General features: G+C 40.7%; 1 long non-coding RNA gene across 1 annotated transcript; it reads left to right on the forward strand.

Moving 5' to 3' along the window:
• Nucleotides 1-15,993: 15,993 nt before the first annotated feature.
• LOC138737748 (uncharacterized) lies at nucleotides 15,994-18,170 on the forward strand. Its single transcript, XR_011341201.1, has 2 exons — nucleotides 15,994-16,113; nucleotides 17,594-18,170. It is a non-coding gene; the product is annotated as an uncharacterized lncRNA (long non-coding RNA).
• The last annotated feature ends 285 nt before the right edge of the window (nucleotides 18,171-18,455 follow it).

The following is an 18,455-nucleotide window of genomic DNA, read 5'->3' on the forward strand; positions in this document are numbered from 1 at the left end:
AGTGCTCTGTGATTAGTAAGGGATTGCTTAAGGTGGGATGTGGGTGGAAGAAAATATTTGAAAACCACTGCTTTAATTGTACCTAATTGACTCATTATGTGCACAGTTTCATAACTCCAAAGGACATGGGCCATTGACAATTTTTCTCAAGCAAAATATTTCAGCAACAATTGGGTCTAGAATAGTGATTCTCAAACTTCCCTTCCCACTCACATACCACCTTCAGCAATCCCTTACTGATCACAGAGCCCTGTGAAAGGGCCCAGCAAACCACTTTGGGAATTAAAGATGTAAAATAAATGTAGGTTTTCCCCAGTGTCATTCAGACCCAATAAAATAATATATATATATATATATATTTTTTTTTTAATTTTTTTTTTTTTTAAATTACATCCTACCTTTTAGCCTGTTAGTCTGAAACACAATAAAGTTCCATAATCTGTGTTCGTATGATTCTATGAGTCATTAGTTCAACTGGGTAAACTGGATATCTAGAATTTCTTTTTATATTTCCATTTGAGTGTATTTCTTTTTAAATGAGAAACGGTTGGTCTATGCTGTGGTAATTTATTGCAATCCTTTATCTTTAATTTTCCAAATGTAAACATAAATGCTATTGTGTAAATTACACAGCAAAAATATATTATTGCTGATGTTTGTGTTTTAGACAGATGTAAATTATTAAGAGAAGTCTCTTACGCTAAACTAAATTTATTCATGTTTTAAATGCCTGACAAAAAAAAAAATTGAATAAAAATGGAACTTTGGTCAATGGAAATTCTGAGGTTAACTAGCTGAGCTGACAATTTTCACCCAGAATAATGAAGAACTGATAACTGAACAAAGTTGCTGCTATTGCGTAGAACAAAGTTGCTGCTATTGCGTAGAAAGTTTGGCTATCGAGCAAACTCCCTGGAATCTAATAGTGCAAGAGTTCCCACAACAGAGTTGATTTAAACCTTGTTAAAATTTTGATTTATGGGTGAGGTGAAGGCTCTTTCTTCAGTTCTCAACAGCCTTAACGGACAGCTTCAGGGAGCACCAATCTACGCCACTCAGAAAATAAGGGCGGTGAACCAAACGACCCTACAAAGCCTCTCCCACACACATTATGAAAGGATGCAGCTGAGAGCACATGACTACTCTTTGGCTACAAACAGACATATATACTAAAAAAATGATTTGGTTGTTTAGCTTTAACCTGGCAGTGACTGGGAACTAAGGCAATTGAAAGTTGACTATCTGTGCAGCTGAAACCAGTTATTGATATTTCTGCAGAAAGCCAGGAAACTGTCAAGGTTCATTCTCCTGAGGGAGCTGGATCCATGGGCAATGGCCCCACATTAGGAATAATCAGCAGGCCCTTGTCTGCAGCAAGAAAAACTGCTGGAGAACTCTTCACCTGTGGAGACATAGGGATAATGGGTGTTTTAGGTTGAGCCCCTGCTCAGCCACCCCTTAATCCTTTTGCCTTCATATTTGCTGCCTGACTTGCTGAGTTCCTCCTGCTGTTTATTCATTGTTCCAGATTCCAGCACCCTGCAGTCTCTTGTGAATATTTGTGTCAAGAAGTTTGTATTTAATTAAATGAAGGTGAGAGTTTATTGTCATACACATGAGTATAATTAACAGATGTACTGAAATTCTTCTTGCATGCTGCAGCTTCACAGGTATGTAAAATACACTAATAAACAATAAGTATAAATTAAATTGCCAATCAAGAGACAAATAGATTAATAAATACAAAAGGATAAATATTTACAGTTGGTGCAAAAAAGGGCAATGTTTTGACTGAACTGAAGACCTTTAGATGGTCCTACAGTCATTTACAGCAGGGCAAGACAGGAAGGTTCATGAGCCAGTTAGCAAGTAGAAAAAAAATGGTGGTTGAACCTAGGGATTGTAATTCTGCCTAAAGGTAAGCAGTGGGAAGAGGTTGTGACCAAGGTGATGGTGATCTTTTCTCAAGTTGGCTCTTATTTGATTGTACTTGATTTGAAAAAAATGAAAATCAATTTATAATGTTGAAACCCTGTCATGTTGGGAAGAGTATCAGGTTAGGTGAGTTCACGGAGAGAGGAGTCTGGACACAAGTGTTACAATGACACGTAACTTTAATTAACATACAGGAAACAAACAGGAGAGAATGTTAAAAGGTACTCGGTCACTATTTAACTTAAGCAACAATATAGACATTCACCTCGGACTTTGGTTGGACTCTGACAATAGTGAACCTATACTCAACTTGCTTACTTGACTACACGCACTACCATAAGGGACTCTTACATGTACCTGGTCCCCTGTACCAATGGGGGTGTGGCTCTCTGAAAGTATATCACAAAATACTACAGCTCAGATTCAGTGCAGTGCGACACTTTCTGCGATGTCCAGAGTAGCAACGTGACATGGAGTGATGTCCGGGGCTTGGACCATGAGGCAGAGAGAAAGAATATGCTGTGTGTTGGTGTTATATAGAGTGTTAATTTGTGCTTCTAGCCAATAACGACCCTTGGTGACTTAAATTAGCCTGCAGCAAGGTGTGCACTAATGGGTGGCCAGAGTCCAACCTTGATTGACAGGTGATGTGACTTCTGAATAAGTTCCAGACAGGGAGGATACATGACACCCGCAATACACACATTCCAAACAGGAAGGTCACATTTCCTCCATACACAATAGTCCCTTAATCTTCCCAAAGGCCAAACCAATTATACTTATCAAATTTAGAAACGCATACATACATACATACGTATATACAGATAAACAGCATGGTAACAGGTCCTTCGAGCCCACGAGCCCGTGCCACCTAAATACACCCAACTGACCTCCAAACCTACCCATTTTGGGGTGTGGGAGGAAACCGGAGCACCCAGAGGAAACCAACACAGACATGAGGAGGCCATATAAACTCCTTACAGACAATTCTGGATTTCAACCAGAATTATAAAAACTTGCTGAAGACCAGATATATAATGTTCAGATCAGATAATAGAGACATACAAAAAGAGCTGATACAACCTTCAAAAGGCCATTAACAAGGCAAAGAGACAATTCTGGACTGAACTAGAATCTCAGATAGACACTTAACAGTTGTGGCAGGGCTTGCACACCATCACATGCTGTAAGACCAAGCAAAGTAGTACTATTGACTGCGATTCATCTCTTCCAGTGAGCTTGATGCTTTTCACACTCATTTTGAAAGGGGAAACAATGATGCATTTTTGTGTACTCTAACAACCCCCAGCGATTTTCTGCTCCCAGTTTCTGAGGCAGACATGAACATAACCTTCAGGAGGGTGAATCCTAGAGAATGTCAAAAGCAGATGGTAGACTAGGCTATGTCCTTAAACCCTCATGAACTAACTGGCTAGAGTTTTTGCCAATAATTTCAACCTCTTGCTGCTGGGGTCTGAGGTCCCCATCTACTTCCAAAGGACATCCATCATATCAGTGCCCAAATAGAGCCAGCTGACCTGCCTCAATGACTCTCCGCCGGTGACACATCTACTGTGATGAAGTTCTTTGAGAGGTTGGCTATAGAGCAAATAAACTCCTGTCTCAAGAAGCACCTGTACCCACTTCAATTTTCCTATCTTCACAACATCTAATACCATCTCACAGGCCCTGTTCTCTGTGTCAAACCACAAGACCACCTATGCCAGGTTGTTGGTCATTATCTACTGCTCGATGACTAACAAAGTCAGCAAAACAAATAATCAAATTTGGATATCTAGCACCATGTTTATCTGTTTCTAACTGGATCACCGACTTCCTAACTAGCAGACCCAAATCAATTGGATCAGCCACATCACCTCCTCCATCCAGACCATCAACACAGATACACCCAGGCTGCAGGCTGGTCCTCTAATCAAGTGACTCTACCTTCATGATTAAGTTCAGGTCCAACACAATCTGTACTTTTGCGTACAACACTGCCATTGTTTTTTGTAATATTTTATTTATAATTTTTAATCATATAACATTAATTATAACATATTAATACAAACATTATATAATTGAATAACCCCTCCCCCCATCCTCCCTCATCCACCTCACTAACACCCTCCCTCCTCCCCCTTCCACCTACAAAGAAAGAAGAAAGATCATCACTTAAAAGCAGCAATAATCAATTAGCCTCGGAGACTGAGATTCCCATTGAGGTAAACATAGCTAGGTTCATCATAGGCTCCAACCTCCCATCCACTAAAAAAATCCATATGAGACACAGCTTCAAGAAGGTGGTCAACACCTTTGTCTGAATTAAACTCTATCTGCCATTTCTCTGCCCATATCTGTAAGTGATCTATATCCTATTATGTTCTTTGATAAACATATAACTGTATAACAATTACAGTACAGAAACAGGCCATCTCGGCCCCTCTTGTCTGTACCAATCTAAGTGATCTCCTCTTGTCCCACCTACCTGCACTTTGCCCATAACCTTCCAATCCCCTCTCATCCATATACCTATCCAACTTTTCTTTAAATGACAAAATGGGCGTTGCTGCGCCCACCTTTTCTGGAAGTTTATTCCACTCAGCCACCACTCTCTGAGTGAAGATCCCCTCATGTTACTTCTAAACCTTTGCTCCCTAACACTTGACTCGTGACCTCTTGTTTGAATCTCACCTACCCTCAAAAGAAAGAGCCTAATCACATCTACTCTATCAAACCTGCTCATAATTTTAAATACCTCTATCAAATTCCCCCCTCAACCTTCTATGCTCCAATGAATAAAGATGTAATCTATTCAATCTTTCTTTGTAATCTAGATTATGAAATCCAGGCAACATTTTAAAAAATCTTCTCTGCACCCTCTCTACCCTATTGATATCCTTCCTATAATTTGGTGACTACAACTGTACACAGTCTCACCAATGCCTTGAATAGTCTCAACATCACTTCTGAACTCTTATATTCTATGCTTTGATTTATAAAGGCCAGCATACCAAAAGCTTTCTTCACCATTCTATCCACATGAGATTCCACCTTTAAAGCACGATGAACTGTTATTCCTAGATCTTTCTGTTCTTCTGCATTCTTCAATGCCCTCCTGTTTACTGCATTTGTCCTGTTTTGATTATTCTTTCCAAAGTGAATCTCTTCACACTTTTCAGGATTAAACTCAATCTGCCATCTTTCAGACCACTCTTCTAAACATCCAAATCCTTCTCCAATCTCTGAAAGCCTTCTTCAATATCCACTACTCCACCTATTTTTATATCATCCACATATTTACTAATCCAGTTTACAATTCCATCATCTAAATCATTAATGTAAATGACAAATAACAAGGGACCCAATACTGATCCCTAAGGCACACCACTTGTTACCGGCCTCCATCCTGACAGACAGTTATCCACCATGACTCTGGCAACCACCTAGCCACTGTTGAACCCATTTCGCTATCTCAAAATTAATACCTTATGCCTGAACCTTCCTTACCAACCTTCCATGTGGAACCTTATCGAAGGACTTGTTGAAATCCATACAGACAACATGTACTGCTCTACCATCATCAATATTCCAAGTCACTTCTTTAAAAAAAATTCAACAAGATCAAAGAATACTTTCCACAAACCCATTTTGAGTGTTCCTGATCAGATGCTGTCTCTCTAGATACTTATATATATTATCTCTAAGAATTTAATTGCCAGGCTTATTCCTCAAACCCTTTTTAAACAAAGGAACCACATGTGCGATACACCAATTCTCTGGCACTATATCCTCTTTACTTTTAAAAATGACTGTCAGATCCTCCACTATTTCTTCCCTGACCTCTCTCAAGGTCCTGGGGAAATCCCGTCAGGACCCGAAGACCTTTATATACTTCAAAAGCTCCAATACATGCTCTTTCCTAATCCCTACATTTTCCATAATTACCCCTTCTGCTTCCCTTATCCTGCACAATTCAATATCCTTCTCCTTAGTGAATACTGAAGAAAAGAACTTGTTCAATATCTCCCCCATCCATTTGGTTCTGCTCACAGTTGTCCACTCTGATTCTCTAACGCACCAATTTTATATTTCACTCTTCTTTTGCTATTTGCATATTTGTAAAAACCCTTTGGATTTATTTTCACATTGTTTGTTATAGCCACCTCGTATTTTCTTTTCACTTTCCTAATTTCTTTCTTAACATCCTTTTTACAATCAATGTATTTTCCAAGCATCTCATTTACACCTTGTTTCTTATATTTAATGTAGGCCTCCCTTTTTATTCAAACCAAATTTCTAATCTCCCTTGAAAACCATGGGTCTCTCAAACTTTTGGGTCTGCCTTTTATTCTAATAGGAACATAAAGATTCTGCACCCTCAAAATCTCACCTTTAAAAGACTGCCAATTCTCCTCTAAGTCCTTCCGATAAAACAAATCATTGCAATCCACTCCTCGCAAATCCCTTCTCATCTTCAAATCTGGCTTTTCCCCACTGAAAAACCTCAATCTTTGGACCAGAACTACCCTTTCCATAATTATACTTAAACTAATGGTACCATGATCACTGGATCCAAAGTGCTCCCCAACACATACCTCTGTCACCTGCCCTATCTCATTCCCCAACAGTAGATCCAACACTGCCTCTTCTCTCGTCAGTACCTCAATGTATTGCTGCAAAAAACTATCCTGCACACATTTTACAAATTCTAAGCCATCCAGCCCTTTCACAGAATGTGTTTCCCAATCTAGATTAGGAAAATTAAAATCCCCCACTAACACAACTCTGTGCATATTATAAATCTCTGTTATTTCCTTACAAATTTGCTCCTCTATTTCTCGCTCCCCACTAGGTGATCAATAATACATCCCTATAAGTATAACTTCTTTCCCATTTCTCAATTCCACCCATACTGCCTCCCTTGACGAGCCCTCCAATCTATCTCACTGAAGTACCGCTGTAATAGTTTCCCTAACAATCAATGCTACACCACCCCCTCTTGCCCCTCCAATTCTATCACACCTAAAACAGTGAAATCCAGGAACATTTAGCTGCCAGCCACAACCCTCCTGTAACCACGTCTCACAAATCGCTACCACGTCATACTGCCAAGTGTCTATCCACACCTTCACCTCTTCCACCTTCCTTACAATACTCCTAGCATTAAAGTACATGCATTTCAGAGATTTCTCACAAGTTCTACAATTCCACCAATCTTTGTCTCATCTGCAAACTTACTAAACTAGCCACCTACATTTTTTTCTAAGTCATATATGAATATTTGTGCCTCCATTAATTTCAACTTGAACTTCAAGTTTATTATATACTGCATAAGCAGGGGAAACAGCATTTCTCTGCATTGTGGTGCATACCCATACACACACAATATACAGCGCAAAATAATCACATGTACATAAATATATCGTTAAAATAAATATATACAGATATTTAGGGATAATCTACTCTGTAACAGAATACTGTTATCAATCTCACAAACTTCAGGAGGAAGCTATTTCCAAACCTGGCAGCCCTGAATTTGTTGCTCCTGTACCTCTTACTCGATGGGAGTGAGTCAAAGATACTGTGTGCTGGATGGAAAGAGTCATTTATAATTCTTTGAGCCCTATTTAAGCAATGCCCCCACTAACATAAGGTAATCTATCTGACTTTACTCTTTTTCTTGATTTTTTTTACTGCTCACGGACTAATTCGTCACTAAGGCTGATCATTGTTGATCTCTCTAAAGCTTTCAACACTACTTGTTGGACTTGTGAGGGACTATAGAAGATCGTGGCAAAGTATGACAGCCCTGAAAGATTCATCATAATTGTCTGATCAACTCCACGGCTAGAAATGGATGACAGAGAGTCTTCAGGCTCCTTTCTAGTTACCAGCAGTGTGGAAGACTGTTGTGTGTTTTCTCCTACTGTGACAGAGTATACAGATATGTTTTGGGGAGATAAATTGGGAAAGGTTTGTTAGAGTAGATTACATACAAACACTTTAAAACAGATCTTATTTAAAATACTGGAGCTCTGCTAATGCTAGACATATCAGGCCCACAGCCTTTGCAAGAGCTTTGGAGAGTGCCAAAGTGACTTCACTAATGGATTGTTGTTTACAAAAAGGCAAGAGGTGAAAGAGCTTGTTGGAGCTGCTTCTGTCTGGAGTTGTTCTAGGAGGGTCATGTGGTTTGGCAAGCAGAGAGAGTCAAACAGGCTTTTTCTCTCTGTGTGTGTGTGTGTGTGTGTGTGTGTGTGTGTGTGTGTGTGTGTGTGTGTGTGTGTGTGTGTGTGTGTGTGTGTGTGTGTGCGTGTGTGTGAGAGAGAGACAGACAGAGACAGGGACAGAGACAGAGACAGAGACAGAGAGAGACAGAGATCACTTCTACAGTGTTACAGCCAGCAACAGCAGCTGGGACTGGAACAGGACAAGCTGACAAGCTTGTGGAAACCCCATTTGGAAGATGGGTTCTTATTTCAGCTGGGTCAAAGCCCTTGTAGTTCATGCAAGAGGAGAGGACTGGCTGTCTAATGTTTCACTTGGAATAAGTGAAACAAAAAGGAACTCTATGGTGACCTCCAAGAAAGAGGTTATCATCTGAAGAACCCTGAAGGAGGCAAGTTTCTTCGGCAAGACACTGGAATAGCTGATGAAAAAGGAATCATTTGTGGATTCCCTGGAACAACAAATCTCTCTGAAAACCGATGAGAACCTTCCTGAGCAGTAACCATTTACCTTTCAAGCACCAAATTCTGTGCACAGTATAAGAATTGCCAGAAACCAGTGAACTTGGAGGAATGAGAAGTGAGTTGGATTGTGAACCCAAGAACTTTTCTGAACTTACACACATATATTATATACACGTGTGCTTAGAATTAGAAGGGGGTAAAGTTAGGTTAGTTAAGTCAATAGCGATACGTTAAAGTGTGATTCTAATTTCATGTTTAAAGATAATTAAAAGCAACTTTTGTTTAAGTAACCATTTGTCATGGTGAATATCTATTGCTGAATATCTATAGCGCAGGTGTCTGTGGACCCCAAACTTTGCAAATAAGTTGATTAAAATTCAGAATCCCAATATTAAAAGAATTCACTTGCTTCTTTCATTGAAATTGTTAGTTATAGATAGCAGATCCTTTGAAAACTGGTAACATTTGGGTTTGATAGAGTGGGCACTCTAACATATATGCATCTGTTCCGCGACTCGGCTATAACGCGGTATGAAACCTTGGACCCCAACTACCGCATTCTAACAAGGTTTTACTGTACTTAGTAAAAACAAATCAATGCTACATTAATTGAAATAAAAAATGGACAATAATTACAAAAGATAGGGAGATAATAAATACAGGCAAACCCTGCATGACCTGATTAATTTGTCCCAATTTTTACTCGCGTGATATGAATTCACATTAAGTGATTAATAGAATCAATGGGAATAATTACAATGAATCCCAGTCCTTTCAGACCGTCCATCAAGACTTATAAAAATGTGTTTTAAAAACAACTTTTGCCTGCAATATAATGCCAAAACTTTTAAGGTTAATAAAAATAATTATGACATTTTTCATTTATTTGATAATTACATCATAACTAAACTATTTCTTAGAAAATTATTTGTCCAAAGTTGACTGCGCAGATTTTTATTTTTTTTCTCATTATATAATTTCCTATAGATAGCGATCTCTTTTTCTAAATTGCTGTGGACTTCCATACTTCTTTCCATGTTAGGATCAACATTTAGATAAAAATCCTTGGCGGCTTCAACAAGTTCAAACCCTTTTTGAAAAATTTCTGGAAATTTTTTTTAGCAGAATTTTAGCAGCTTCCCCCTGTAATTCTTACATCGTGTTCAATGTTTAAAGTGGTCAAACCAACCAAAACTCCATCTGCCACTACTCTGTCCAACCCTGCACCTTATCTACATACCATTGTAACCTATGACAACCTTCTACACTACCCTCAAAAGCTCTAACCTTTGTATCATCTGTAAACTTACTGGCCCATCCCTCCACTTCTTATCTAAGTCATTTATAGAAGTCACAAGCTGCAGCGGTCCGAGAACAGATCCATGCAGAACACCACTAGTTACTAACCTCCAGGCAGAATTCATTCCATCTACTACTAACCACTGCTTTCAGCAGGCAAGCCCATTCTGATTCCAAGTAGCAGATTCCTTGGATCCCATGCAGCACCTAATAGCCTGAATATCCCTGAGAATGTCTGATCTCGGAAGCTAAGCAGACTCAGGGCTGGTCAGTACTTGGAGGGGAGATGTCCTAGGAACACCAGGTGCTGTAGGTTTCTGTGAGGACACTGGACAAAGTGGCAACTCTGTCTGTCTTACAGTAGATGAAAGTTTAAGAATTAGGCTCATGCACTCATTGATGAGCTTACCATCTTTATCCACTTTGCTGCTATCTTCCACTCCAACCTCAAATTAACTTGGTCCATCTCTGGCAATGCTCTCCCCTTTCACGATTCTCTCTGTCTCCATCACAGGAGACAAACATTCTACAGATATTTTAGACAAACCAAACAGCTCCCACAGTTACCTCAATACAACTCCTCACATCTTGCCACCTGTAAGGATTCTATTCCTTTCTCTCAGTTCCTCCATCTCTATTGCATTTGCTTCCAGGATGAGGCCATCCATTCAAGATCATTCAAGATGTCCTCCTTCTTCAAAGAAAGTGGCTTCCCCCTCTACTACCATCAACCTAGGCCTTACCAATATCTTGTCTATTTCCCTCACATCTGCCCTGGCTCCCTCCACCCCTAGTTGCAATGCTGGTGTGGTGGTAGGTGAGGAAAGGACTTCCCTAGTCCTTACCTTCCACCATACCAGCTTCATAATCCACCTTATTACCCTCTGCAATTTCCACCGCCTACAATGTAATCCCACCACCAAACACATCTTCCCCTCTTCACCTTCGACAGGGACTGTTCCCTTTGAAACTCCCTCATCCACTTATCCCTTCCCACTATTCCCCACATGTCTCAATGCCTGGTAGCCGTAAAGAGCATAGACTGCGTCCTTCCCCACAAAACTCTTGTCTTGGCTGAACCAAGCCTCACTGTGAAGCTCGGCCTGGTGTGTGTCAATCACTGACATCTCACTGTACACAAGTGACATCACAAAAAGTTGGGCGCATCGAGCCCCAGTCCCAGAAATGGTCCCACCAGTTTGTGATTTTGATTTTTTTATACCTTATCCTCCAGAACGTTGGTGTGCTGGGTGATTCAGCTAAAAGAAATTTTAGGCACTCACTAACTGTGAGTGATTTAACTTCCATAGCAAGAGTTATACCTTTGGATCATACAGGATTCTGTCGAGCGGCAGATTTAGCACAGCAATTAGCACAAAGCTTTTACAGCACCACTGACTCTGACTTGAATCTGGTGTGGCCTGTAAAGGAGTTTCCTCCAGGTGTTCCAATTTCCTCTCATCCTTCAGGTACCTATTCCAGGAAATGCTACACCTACACCCACGCCTCCTCCCTCACCACCATTCAGGGCCCTAAACAGCCCTTTCAACTGAAGCAACACTTCACTTGTGAATCTGCAGGAGGTCATCTACTGCATCTAGTACACCCGCTGTATCAATCCCTTTGGCATGTATCTATTTCTGGCCTGAATGTGAATGATTGATTTAATTCCAGCAGGATGTAAATAAAATATTGAGCTTAATCCATAAATTCTGAGTTCAGTGCAAACATCAGAAATGGAACTAATAATGAAGACTGAGTTAATATCAAATGTAGGGGCAAAGCGACGTAAACATTGGGAGCAGCAGCAACTTAGATTTTCCAAAGCCTGATCTGACATTAACGTAGAATGATCTCCCAACTCAACAAATTGATTCAGTGGTGAAAATTGCTTCAAATTTCAGGTCTTTTCTTGCTCTTGGATTCAGATACTCTATACTGTATGCTCAGACTAAAAAGGAAAAGTAGTCCATTGGATTTTGAACAGATGTCTGGCATCAAAAGACACTAGACCACCAATATCATGAGTAGTCCTCAATTAACATAAATCAAAGAAAAAGAGAGGCTGACAAAAAAAAATCGAATCTCAGCATGGTATCTTATAAATTTGGAACTATTCACTCCCTTCTGGAGTCATTCAAAATTAAATTGGCTTAAGTTTTCCCATCTCACCATCTGGTACAGGCTTCATAAATGCATTATTAAAAATAAATTGTTGTAATATTTCATTTGGCTGTCAGCTCTCTAGAACTGCTCTCTTTGCCTTTGAGAAACACAAAACATTTACCCAATGACTATAGTCCTCTCTCTCCCAGCTTTTCCAATACAGAGAGGTACCATGTCAATCAGTTGAAGGGCTACACTCATCAACACAGCTTCCATCAGTTCTACATATCCCTGGAGGGGCTCGAGTCCTCAACCTTGAACGCTGACCACTCACTGGCCCTAGACAATGCATCATCACCATTCACTCTACTCCTAGCTATTGCAAATGCCAAGCCACAACTAGAGAAAGGAAAAAAAAGAGTGGTGCTGTGATTTTGAAAATAAGAAGCTGGCTTTCCCAGGAACAAGGAAGAGGCCACAATGACAGCGACTTAACTTAAGAAATTTAAATTGATATGTGGAGAATTTGGTGATCAGTATATACTTAAATTTGCTTACACTAACCATCATATTTACAAAACATTTATTTGTTTGTTTGTTTGTTTGTATATACATATGAATATTTTCCTGCATATGTACTGTTTGTCTGGTTGTGTGTCTGTATGTTTTGCACTGAGGACCAGAGAACACTGTTTCATCGGGTTGTACTTGTGCACTCAGAAGACAATAAACTTGACTTGATGACTGAAATAAGGAAACCTCGCTGTCGACTTTACGAAGGGTTCGGACACTAAATGTTGACTGACCATTTCTACATGGAATATATCTGACCTGCTGAGCTCCTCCAGAAATTCTTTGCTCACGATTTCAGCATCTGCAGCATTTGTGTAATATTTGTCCTCAGAAAGGTATATGAGCAGTCAGGATTCAGATCATTCTTCAGAAATGTAAATAGACTCCTTTGCAAATTGACTATGTTTGTTCCTGCCTTTTAAAAGAGAAAGGGGTGGAAAATGTCTTTTATATTCAAAAAAACAGGTGGGGCAGGACTTCTGAAAAATAAAATCAGTGTTCAGCTTTAAAGGTAGCTGTTAAACTCAGATATGAACAAAAACTCTGATATTTCCTCAGGATGGATGGAAAAGAATGATCAGGAGCACCATGAGGAATTGTTCTTTTTCATTGCGTACAGTTCCTGTCGATGTCAGTGTGTGACACATATATATCTTGGATATTTGTGGTTGATCCAACTGATGCAGCAAATCAAGAATAGGACATATACAGTTAAGGGGAGGGCTCTGAGGCATGCAGAGGAACAGAGGGACCTTGGGGTTATGGTACAGAGTTCATTGAAGGTGGATTCCCATGTAGACAGGGTGGTTAAGAAGGCATATGGTATGCTGGCCTTCATAAATCATAGTACAGAGTATAGGAGCTGGGAAGTGATGCTATGGCTGTTTAAGGCATTGGTGAGGCCAGGTTTGGAGTATTGTATTCAGTTCTGGTCTCCAAATTAAAGAAAGGATATAGATAAGGTGGAGAGGGTGCAGAGAAGATTTAAAAGGATGTTGCCTGGCTTACGGCATCTAGGGTACGGATAAAGATTAAGGAGACTGGAACTTTATTCATTGGAACGTAGACAGCTGAGAGGGGATTTGATAGAGGTATTTAAAATTATGAAGGGAATAGATAGACTGGACGTAAATAAACACTTTCCCCTGAGGGCAGGGGAGGTTGGAACAAGAGGGCATGAGTTAAGTAAGGGTAAGGGGGCAAAACTTTAGGAGAAATGTTAAAGGATGCTTTTTTCACTCAGAGAGTGGTAGCAGAATGGAATGATCTTCCAGAAGAAATAGTTGCGGCAGGGTCCCTTCTGTCATTTAAGAGAAGGTTGGATGTGTACATGGATGTGTACATGGGTTTGGAGGGTTATGGGAGGAGAGCGGGAGGGGGGAACTAGTGGACTGTTCAAGTGAAATGGTGCGGACTCGAAGGGCCGACATGGCCTGTTTCCGCGCTGTAAACAGTTTTGGTTATATGAAATCCTCAGGGTTCATCCAGTGACAGTGAATTTTGGATGCCACAGCCAACACACAGTCAACCAAACACTCAGAGGTTATTACATGAGCTTTTTGATCACTGACAATTGGTGGGATTCTCAACAAGTGGGTGTTCAGATGTAGGATGCAGAACCTCCAACCCAATCAAAGAGTTGGAGTTGGAGAAAAGTGCCTGGGGCGACTAGGTTATGGAGAATTCTTAAATTATGGGATTAGCACAGACCAAACCCAGCTGTGGGTGCACCAATCCTAACCTGTCCCCAAAGTACCACAGGACATTGAAAAAGACTGGTTCTGAAAAACACAGGCAAGACCTTATACAAGTTCAAGTTTACTATCAGTTGAGTACACAAGTACAACCCGACGAAACAGCATTCTCTGGTCCTCGGTGCAAAACATTCAAGTACAACGGGACAAACAGTACATTTGCAGGACAAATATACACAAATCAAATAAATAAATGTTGTTTCGGAAATGTGAGAGTCTTGGATGTTAAATGTGAGCAGTAGCTTTGGTGGTTCAGCATTTTCATAGCCCATGGGAAGAAGCTATTTCTCAGTCTGGTGGTTCTGGCTCTGTATTTCTTTCCCAATGGGAGCAGCTGAAAGATGCTATGTGTAGAGTGGAAGGGGTCCTCAGCAATTTTGAGCACCCTCTTCAGACAACTATCCAGGTAGATCACTTCAATTGGAGGCGGGGGGGGGGGATGATGGAATCGAATGAACCTCTCTGCCTCTCTTATGGTCCTGCAGATTGACTCCCTATCCAATTCTTGACAGCAAACATACCACAACAATAACCACCATGAATTGATACTTGTGGTGATGGACATTATGGTGCCCTCACCAGTTATGGAAGTTATACCTACACCTAACCTGCAGAATACTGGAAAGAGTCACAGGAAGGAACGAGAGTGAGACCAGACCAACATAAGGGAGTCGCAGTTTGAAGGACTTAACAATGATCTGGCCAGTGCATGAAGCAGTGGTGTCATCAGTTAATACCCTTGATATAGATGGATGGAATATAATAGCACCCTTCCCTATGCAGTCAAGAAAGCAGGGAGGCTTATAAGGACCACTCTGGACAAATGTCAGCTGTCGAAAAAAACGGGTCGAATGCCCATACCCTTTTCCCGAATGAACGTATCTTAAGTGGTTTCCGAGCAGGCATCAACTTCATACGATCCCCATCGCCTGGGTCATGGACAAGAAACAGAGAGAATATTGTATCACAACCTCACTGAAGAATTACCAAAACAGGACATCAGTGTGCAGTTACCACACCACCTTCTGTAATGGGCCTCACATTCCCTGCCAGGATAAATCTAGTTGAACTGGTTGACATTCAAAGAAGGAAGGTAACACTTATCAATGGGAGTGAGGAACTTAAATTTAAATTTAGACATACAGCACGCTAATAGGCCCTTTTCGACCCATGAGCCCCTGCCACCCAAATATACATAATTGACCAACAATCCCAGTATATTCTGAAGGATGAGAAGAAATTGGAACACCTGGAGGAAACTCCTTACAAACAGCACCAGATTCAAGCCAGAGTCGGTGGTGCTGTAAAAGCATTGTGCTGATTGCTGTACTACCTCTGCCACTCGACAGAATCTGGTACGATCCAGAGATATAACTCTTGCTATGGAAGTTAAATCAGGTCCTAGCACAGTTAGTGAGTGCCTAAAATTTCTTTTAGCTGAATCACCCAGCACACCAACATTCTGGAGGATAAGGTATAAAAAAATTAAAGTCACAAACTGGTGGGACCATTTCTGGGACTGGGGCTCGAAGCACCTAACCCTCTTGTCCCCTTCATCTTTGTGATGTCACTTGTGCACAGTGAGATGTCAGTGAGGAAATGCTGCTGAATGACACACACCAGGCCGAGCATCACAGCGAGGCTTGGTTCAGCCAAGACAAGAGTATTGCGGGGAAGGACGCAGCATATGGTCTTTACTGCTACCAGGCATTGAGACATGTGGCGAAGCACCTCGAGCAATGGAGGACAGAGTAAGTGCTGGGCATTAGAGGCAATTGTGCTGTGTTATAAAATAAAAAATTTACACTACAATGTACAGTAACAGAATGTCTGTCGGACTATGACACTGAGAATGTGAAAAATCATTTGAAATGGTAATGAGCTGTGAAACCAATGAGGACCAGTGTCAGACTACTCCAACCAAGGGAATGAAGACAGCGCCAACCTCACTGAGACAAGAGAGCAACCTTCATGAAGAGCAGAGAACCATGGACACTGGCAGCCCAGCGAGAATGTCTATAAGCAACCCAAGGCATGATGGATGGTGATTGATTCTGAAGAGAGAGCCTATGTATTGCGTGAGTGTGAGAGAGAGAGAGAGAGAGAGAGAGAGAGAGAGAGAGAGAGAGACAGACAGAGACAGAGACAGAGACAGAGAGACAGAGAGAGAGAGAGAGAGAGAGAGAGAGAGAGTGTGTGTTTGTGTGTGTGTGTGTGTGTACATGTGCATGCGTGCATCAGGATCCAATTTGTGTTCTTTTGTTTCTCTCTAATGTATAAAGAATACTTAAAAAGACATTGGCCAAAGTGTTCAGAAAGAGTAGGAGCAACGTTGTCATCAAAGTCAATGGAATGTTGACTTCTATAGTTCAATGAACTTGTTACACGAGTTTTGTCCTCAACACTTACAGCAAAATTGATTTTTGTTTTTGCAACAAACTAGTGAAACAACATAGACGACATTAAAGCAACATCCTGGATCTATATAATCAGTGCTGGTTCACTTAGTAATGAAAATAGTGCACGGGCTTGCAGAGTATTTCCCCTCTTTGAATAATATACAAATACTTTTCCACAATCCCTGTGCCCTGACTTCCAAGCACAAAGTCACAGGGGGTGATTATGATTGAAGAAAATTCTCCTTGAGAACTATTGACTTCCGACCCTGATAATTATCCTGTTGGCTTTCTGGAATTTTATTGGCACCTGAATAGAGTAATTCAAATTTTGTGAATCTATTTCATTTTGACTGTGTTCCAAGAAATTATTTCCATTTTTCAAGAACGCACACTGCGAAAAAAGTCGGAACGGGAATGAGGGTGCCATTCCCATTCTGATATTTTACCTCCTCATCCCCTAGTAAATTTTCCAGAACCCCTGCAGTCTAAAGTTAACTGCAAGCATTCCACGAACAGGCTAATGAACAGCGCATATCAATGACACGCGTTGCAAGTCCCACCTCTTTAATTACCACACTTCCAGTACACTGCCTAAACGCGGAAGGAAAAGGACATTTCGAATTTTGGTTGTTCGTGTGTGAATGATCAATGCCGGATGTTGGACATTCTTCAGACCGTAAAATTATGCCATTTCTATCTAAAAAAACATAAATACTCCATTGAGTTTGCTCTGCAATCCTTTAACATTACAACTGTGAGATTACTTTCCATTTCCTCTTTAACCATTCAAGTGTCTGCATTCAGTGTTATTTTCTTACTGTATGTTAAACAGGTGTCAGTGCTGTGGAATTGCTCAGCATTAGGAGATGTAAGGTGCTCCTTCCATCCAATAGCCTACAGGTCATCCTTGGGCAAGGTGTAGGACCTGTTTAGCCTCCCAATCAAAGTCACAGAAAGCCATGGAATGTAAATGGTGGATGGTTTTTACAAGCAGATTCGACAATTTGGAATTTATGGTTGTAAAAATAAAAACGCTGGGCAGATTAATCTGTGGATCATTGGTCAGGGTTACGCATCCAGGATGGACACTGCAACTGAAGAAGGCAACGGGAAACCACTTCAGTATTCTTCCCTTGTATAATCATGAACTGTCGATCGACTACGGTCTCAGCTCAAAGATGGAGCCTTCACCGTAGGAGAACAGTGGAGGCAACAACTGCAATTCAGAGGGTCAGAGATCCACGCCGAACGGCAAGGCCCCTGAATGAATTATGTTAAACAGGAATACTGCAGATCTTGGAGAACTAGAATAGACAAAAGAACTCAGCAGGTTACACAACATCCAAGTCAACAAGTTTATTGTCAACTGATTGTACAAGAACAACCCAATAAAACAATGTTCTCTGGTCCTCGATGAAAAATGTGAACACACAACCAGACGTAACACACATACAGACAAATAATACATATGCAGGACTAGTATCCATCTATACAAATAACTAAATAAATATTGTTTCATGAATATGAGTTATTGTGATGGTTAGTGTGAGCAGTTCCTTTGGTTGTTCATCATTCTCACTGGCCGTGGGAAGAAGCTGTTCCTCAGCCTAGTGGTGCTGGTTCTGATACTCTTGAATCTCTTTCCTGATAGGAGTAGTGGAAGGATGTGTGGGACGGAAGGGTCCTCAATGATT

The sequence above is a fragment of the Narcine bancroftii genome, chromosome 6 (genome assembly GCF_036971445.1).
Source record: "Narcine bancroftii isolate sNarBan1 chromosome 6, sNarBan1.hap1, whole genome shotgun sequence".
In the NCBI taxonomy this organism is placed as follows: domain Eukaryota; kingdom Metazoa; phylum Chordata; class Chondrichthyes; order Torpediniformes; family Narcinidae; genus Narcine; species Narcine bancroftii.